Source organism: Saimiri boliviensis, chromosome 15 (assembly GCF_048565385.1).
Source record: "Saimiri boliviensis isolate mSaiBol1 chromosome 15, mSaiBol1.pri, whole genome shotgun sequence".
In the NCBI taxonomy this organism is placed as follows: Eukaryota; Metazoa; Chordata; class Mammalia; order Primates; family Cebidae; genus Saimiri; species Saimiri boliviensis.
The window spans coordinates 13,036,635-13,044,685 of NC_133463.1; positions in this window are offsets into that span (position 1 = coordinate 13,036,635).

The window sequence follows — 8,051 nt, forward strand, 5'->3', positions numbered from 1 at the left end:
TAGCAAAACAGGACCTGCTTGCTTTTCATGCCATCCAGTGAAAGTTTTACTTAAAATACTGTAATTTTGGTCTATGGAAATTTCATTTGGTTCTATTTTATGTCTCCCATTTTTCTATGCATTATGTTTATCTTTTCCTTTAAATACTTACACCTTGTTTTAATGCTGTTTTAAGCTGAGTGACTTGAGCAAGCCGCTTAATGCCTCTATACCTTGACTTACTCCTCTGAAAGACAGGGCTAACAATCGTGCCAATTCATAGAGTTGTTGGGAGGATTAAGTGAGATATGGCAAGTGACAGTGTCTGCAAAAGGTAATGAGGTTGTGGCAAGCTTTTCATACACTGTTAGTGTATGAAGCTCAAAGTCTTTGTATTTTTAAAAGTAAGAGTTCCTTAAAAATCTCTCTAAGAAATAATAGCCTTGTATGTCCAACAATATTTATCACAATATCATCTTATGTAGGAAAATGTTAAAAATACATAAAGAAAAAGAAATCCTGCTTTAACAATAATTAAAATTATATTTCCTGAAGAAAATCCTTTTTTTTTTTATCTTAACAAATAAAATTGTATGTGTAGCTAAAGCTTCCCATCCTTCCCATCCTTAAAGGCATCGCTACTCTAAAGCTACTATTTGTCATACCATGATGCATGCATAATCTTACTGTTTATAGTTTAACAGCACTGGTTGAGGGCCTACCATTTAAACTGGAGCTCCAGGTGTCTGGAATACATCAGTGAATAAAGAGACAATTCCTACTCTCATGGAGATGGAAATTACTTTCTAGTTAGTGGGGAGACAGAGAATAAACAACCCACTTAAAATATAGTCTAGAATGTTTTAGAAAGTAAAGAACAAAAATACAGCAGGAGGAAAAGAACTTGGAGAGTGTTGTTTTGTTTTTTAAATGATGGAAGTTGTCCATGATAGCAAGAAAAAATGGAAAGTGCAGAAGAGAGGAGAAAATTACTGGAGCAAAGTTCCCGAGAAAGGGAAAGAGCTCAGATCTTCTGCACAAATAAGAGGACTGGCTTTAGAAAAGAACATGAATATTTACCTCCAACATCAGTTGGGAAGGCTATTGCATGGATAGATATGCTACCGGGAAATCCACAAACAATATATGGTAAATGTGTGTTTTTAACATTTTCTTTTTTCTTTTTTTTTCTTTTTTTTTTTTTTAATTGTACTTTAGGGTCTTGGATACATGTGCAGATCATGCAGGACTGCAGCATAGGTACATACATGGCGAGGTGGTTTACTGCCTTCCTCCCCCCATCACCTGTATCTGATATTTCTCCCCACGTTATCCCTCCCCATCCTCCCCACACCCCACTGTCCCTCCCTTAGTCCCCACCAACTGACCGCAGTGCGAGTTGCTCCCCTCCCTGTGTCCACATGTTCTAATTGTTCAACATCCACCTATGAGTGAGAACATGTGGTGTTTGGTTTTCTGTTCTTGTGTCAGTTTGCTGAGAATGATGGTTTCCAGAGTCATCCATGTCCCTATGAAGGACACAAACTCATCATTTTTCAGGGCTGCATAGTATTCCATGGTGTATATGTGCCACATTTTCTTTATCCAGTCTATTGTTGATGGACATTTGAGTTGTTTCCAGGTCTTTGCTATTGTAAACAGTGCCACAATGAACATACGTATGCACGTGTCTTTATAATAGAACAATTTATAATTCTTTGGGTATATACCCAGTAATGGGATTGCTGGGTCAGATGGTATTTCTATTTCTAGGTCCTTGAGGAATAACCACACTGTCTTCCAAAATGGTTGCCCTAATTTGCACTCCCATCAACAGTGAAAATGTGTTAACTGTTATACTATTTAGACTTTTGCCACTTTCTTTTTTATCCTAACCTTAAGTTTTGGAGATTTATCCATATTCACTCAATATAGATAGAGTTTCTTCAACTTATACTCATTTTACTGTACTTACTGTGTGCTGCACTCACTGCAAGTCTATACACTGTGCCATGGTACAAATAAACCACAGTCTACTATATAATGCCCCATGGGCAGAAGTTAGCTATGCGTTATAAACAATGCAGCAATGCACACTTCTTTCACAATGCATAATCAAGACTTTCAAGTATATAACCCAAATTACACTGCAAGTCTATAGGACATACAGAGCTTCAACTCTATTAGATATTGCCAAATTGCTACCAAAATATAAACTGGATCATCATTTTACATAGCAAATAACTGTGTTTCCAAAAACAACAAAATTAAATAACGTTTTGTACATTGATAGGATAAAATACCATGTAGCCATTGTAGGTCTTGTTGAGCAATATTTATCATATAATTTTATATTTAAAAAGCAGAAAAGGAAATAACACCATAAGATATATAATTAAGAGACTGATATTTTTAGTGTGCTTTACATAGATAAATTACTGAAAGTAAATACTAGCAATCTTTTAATAGTCGGTATTTCTGGATGATAAGATAACGAATAGCAATTTTTTTCCTATTTTTATTTTTCACAAGCCTACATTTTTACACAAACATATGTCCTTAAATAAAACTAAAATATTGATATCAATATTAAAAGAACTTTACAATAAATATAACAACCTTGAAAAATGAAAAATACATGTTAAGGCTTTTAATTAGAAAAATATCAATAAAAGTGTTTGGGCTCTTTTTCTTGAAAAATCTTATCAGTACCTTCACCTTCCTGCTTCCACTACATCAGAGCACCCCACCCTACTGCACTGGGTGTAGAGAGTATAGCCAGTAAGCCTCAAGATTTCACAATAGGGGAGAATGTCACCCAAGTCATACAAAAGAAATTTAAGTGTAGCTTTTTCTCCAGCATATAAAGATTACCAACCTCAACTCACAACTGTACTATATATTCAGCTGCTAATTCTTTCTGTTGCAAGTGATTCACTAACATGTCAAAAATTTAGGTAATATGCTAGGATTCCTCATTAGAAAATGGGAGCTGGTAAAAGCATCACTGATCAAAGGAGACTGGAAAGCACTGGATGCTAATACTGCCTGATTGACAGCATGAGGGCCCTTTCTTCAGAATCAAGGAATTGAGCTTTGATTCAGACCTCAACAAAATAACAACTACATTAAAAAAAAAAAAAAAAATGATACCAGGAAATCAGTATAGTTCAGCTGTCTTTATGCCTCTGTTTAGAAGTATTCTGTCCATTAGTCATTTATAGATGTGTTATAAAACTCATCACCTACGAAAGTAGCAAATGTTACTACTTGTATAGCCATTCTAATTTAGATACATAGAATTTAAACTATTTTAAAAGTCATCTTTGCTTTGACTGGCAATTTTCTTCTTTTACCTTTATTTCCCAACTTTCACGAAGTAATAAAATGGAAAACTTCTCTATTTTTGTGGAAGCATTTACATACAATCAGCAAGTGAACAAGCCCACAAAGCCTACTTCCATTAGTGCAAGAAACAAAAAGGGGCTTTCAACCTAGAAATGTCAGGCACCATTACTTCCTATATGGTATGAAAATGCTACGTCTGTTGATGTCAAAGATGGCAATATGTCTATCTACATATGAACATTGATGACTGTGAGATGCTTCAACAGACTCCTGGCAGACCACATATAATAAGTTTTTCATAAACAGTCAACATAAAAACCAGTGCACAATGAAAAAAAAATTGGACTTTCTACAACAAAAAATCTAAACTGACTTTTTAAAAATTTACCAGTAAGCTTGCTTTTATCATTAGTATATTTTGCAAACAGCCAGTGATCAGAGGAGAGGTGGTCTTAGTTTCAGTAATGGCAAATTGCATGATATGGGTATCATTGCAGACATGGGCGTGTGTGTGTGCGTGTGTGTGTGTATACATATTTTAAGTTACTACATGATAAATATATGTGGCACAATAAAAGTGCTCAGATACAAGTCTAAATCCTTGTTGGCTATCAGAGCAGAAAGTTCTCTTTATAAATACAAAGTTGTATAGAGTAAGAAATAGTAAAACAAAAATATACGCTAAAAAATTTAAAGGTCATATTTTAAGCTACATTTCATATAGCCTATTTGTTTGTAATTTCAGCTTCTAAGATGTTCGCTACATATACAGCATATTTGTTTGCGTCTGAGCAAAAGACAAAAATCAATAAGGTATTTTAATGCATCATTAATAAACAAAAATAAGCAATTTAAATATTAGACTCAACCTGAAAAGGTAAACTTATCTTTGAGTTTTCCAAGAATTTTTTAATGAATGTGAGAAATATTGTCCAGCTTCTGCAGTCAGAGGTACAATATGATAAATATCAAGGACGTTTGCCTTACTCATTCCTAATCTCAGCCAAAAGGACAGCACCAGTTTCAACTACTTGAAAGAACATGGGTAGGATCATATCTCAACTACAGCCAGAACCAGAGGCTAGTTCAAGTTCACTCTGTATCTCCTCTCTGCTGATTATTCACCTCCTTATTGCATATGCAACCCTACCTCTTCCACACAGGACACAGTTTCCCACAGCTCTTACCCTCCAAGAGGGACAGCTATTTCTTATTAGCTCCATACAGGAAAAAAAAAAAAAAAAAAATTGGAGGAAGACTCTGATTTAGGTCAGATTGGGCCATATATGCTTATTGTGGGATTGGGTAACAGGGCTGTTCTGACCTGGAATAGTTGCCTGCTTCTCATCCAGTTACTTTGGCATGGAAGAAAAAGTTCTGTAAAAAGATGGGGGTATCCACTGAATTCTATGGCAAAGAATTGAAGGAAGGGGCACTTTCCCAACAAGGACAGTCCTCTTACCAGAGACTGGGAGGGTTCTGGCCTACTTAATAAAATAGGTAAATAGATGAATACATTCTTCTCAATTCAGCTCATCAAAATAAATGTTCATACAATATGCTGAAGTCTATTTCCTTCCAATTACTCAGACTTTTAACAAAAAGTAAGGAAAGTAAAAAATATCTAAAATTCATTGAACACAAATTGGTCTCGCCTAGGCAACCCTTAAAGGACAAGTTTTCATGGAGTCCAATTTAAACTGAGTCAGATCATCAGATCATAATTATCTGGTCTGGAAAAATATAATTCTACTATATTCCCTGATCTTTAATCTTATTGACTTCAATTTTCTTTTTTATCAATCTATTTCAACAAATTTCATTCTAACAATTATCTTGAAAATGTAAAAAATCATAGTTGTATTAGAAATTCTACATGATATTTTATAGGCATTGCTAATAATTGTGTTTGTTTCAAAAAGTAAACTGTGATTTCAGGGATGTTTACTCCCATGTGTTGCAAACATATTTGATGAATATATTATAATTGCCACCATGACTATAGGTCATGTCATAAAAAGATTATCCTCTTCAAGTGAATTATAGATTTTTCATTTTAAATACACTCTGCACTCTGAAAATTCTGGTGACACAGTTGTGAGCAAATAGTCAATAGGTCTTACTGTTTTGCAGATGAGGAAGATGATGAAAGAAAAATAAGTGTGTTTAAAAAATGAAATAAAGTGTGATGGTTAAGTTTATTTGTTAATTCGACTGGGCCATAGGATGTCCAGATATCTGGTTAAACATTATTTCTGCGTGTGTCGCTGAGGGTGTTTCCAGAAGAGAATAGCATTCAATTTGTGGACTGAGTAAAGCAGTTAGCCCTCTCCATTGTAGATAGGTATCATCCAACCCATTGAGAGCCGCAATAGAACAAAAGGGCAGAGGAAGGTTGGATTCTGTCTCTACCTGACTGCTCGAGCTGTGGCATCCCTCCTCTCCTGCTCTTGAACTAGGACTTACATCATTGGTGCCCTTGGTTCTCAGGCCTTTGGACTCAGATTGGAAATTACACCAGTGACTTTCCTGAGTCTCCAGCTTACAGACAGCGGAACATGGGACTTCTCAGCCTCCACAATCCCATGAGCCAATTCCTTATAATAAATCTCACTTACATGATATCGTATATTTGAAATTTATCATGCATAATGACATTTATTTATTTTATTTCTCACCATGTGTGTGCATGTGTCATGTCTGTGAAGGCATAACTCCTGTTAGTTCTGTTTCTCTGGAGAATCTACTAACACATAGACTATTAATGGACACATTCTTAAATAAAGAACTAAATTAAATTCTAGCTTAGTAGCTTTAGCATTCATCAACCACCAGTAAGGCTCAGAACTAACAAGTGTTGGTTAAATGCCTTTCTAAAACAAACAAAAGGAAAATGTGGCAGGAAAGCCACATTTTACTTCACAGCTGTTTTGTTGTTTGCTTACGCTATCAAGGGAGTTTTTAAAATTATTGTTTTGAATAGCGAGTGCTCATTTGTGCAAATCTCTAACCTTAATTTTCTGATTTTCTTAGGGATGAGTGGATCTAGTTCAGAACATCTGTGAACACAGAGGGAGTGGAAACTTCACTTTCAACATCATCAGCCAACTTCCTTCCCATTATAATTCTATCACAAGATCAAGGTCATGTGAGAAAACCAGCAGGTGTGATTCTTTCTCTCCAATCAACTCACTTTGTTTTCCTATTTTTATGCTCTCTTGAGCGTCATATAATTAACTTTTATAATGGCTCTAAAACTACTAGTAAACATATTTAAGAAGCTTCTATCCGTATTGATAGAGAGGAAATATGTTAACTATCACATATCAGAGAGGAAATACATCAGCTATCCTGGGATATACACCAATACTAATGGGATATTGGTAGAAGTATCAATCGACTGCACTGCAGGTTCTAAGCCAACTCTGGCCACCCTCTTCTTTGAAAGAAATGTTGATAGTGATGAAAAAACAGTGAGCTGCCGCAGGCATTCCTGAAAAATTCAGAGGACTTCTTGTACTCTGAAAAGATCATGACACAATGTGGCCATGATCCCAAGTCTCATGCTCCTGCTGAAAGTGGAAGCAGAAGGATACAAACAAACGAAACTTTTGGTTCAACCAGCAAGCATTTATTGAACACCTGCTATATGCCAGAACTAGTAGGCACATTCCAGTCAATTGATGCAGGACTCTCCAATAGCTTCCCATCTCACTCAAAGTAAAGGCCAAAGACATTACAGGGACCTAGAAGATTTGCCCATGATCTTTCCTCCACCTCACTCCACTCTGGCCACAGTGATGTTCTTTCTGTTTCTCCAATGCATTATGCATAGTCTCTCCTCAAAACCTTGTCTCATGCTGTTCTCTCCACCTAGGAAGCTCCTATCTCAGATACCTGCATGGCTTGACCTCTCCTTCCAGCCAACCTTTACGCAAATACAGCCTCCTCAGAGAGGTCTTCCTGAGCCACATTTCCAAAGTCAAATCACCCCTATGCAGTTCCTAATCCATTTCTCTGCTTTATTTCCTTCCTTAACACTTGTCATTCTCTTACATATTATATAGCTCACCCATTATAACCTGTCTCTTTAATTCCACTATAAAATTTAGGTAAGTGGGACTTTGGGGTTTTGTTTTGTTCACTGCTAAATCCCCCCAAAAAGAGCCTTGCTTGTAATGGCCATTCAATAAATATTTTTGCATTAATTGACTAATAAAATTTTTTTTACAAGGTTGGTGTTATTTCTTCATTCCACTGAAGAAAAGAGGCCCAGAGATTAATTTATGTAAGTTTGTAAAGCAAGTAAATGGCAAAGCCCCTTGTTATCTCCAGATTTATAGTCTAGGACTTAATCTTCTCTGCCACAGTTCGGCAGCTACCTAGAAAGCACAGCCCCAAGTCAAGGTGGGGTAAGGTAAAGAAAGATGTTTGAAATGGACATTGGGGGGGCAAAATCCATGCCCTAACGAGCAGGATGTGGGCACTTAGTGGAACAGGCACTATGTGATGTGATGCTTAACTCATGAAGCTCTGGGACTTAGACTAAAATCCTGTGCATATTGGCAAGAAACTGCAAGTGGCTTCAGGTTGCTGTCTTATCCATTAAAAACATTTAAAAAATTATAAATATCCCCTTCTCTAGCTGATTAGTAAGTATCTACAGTCTAGGATTTTCCCCTGGCAAAGGCTGTGTTTCCCTTCTACTTTGTGCAGTATGAATC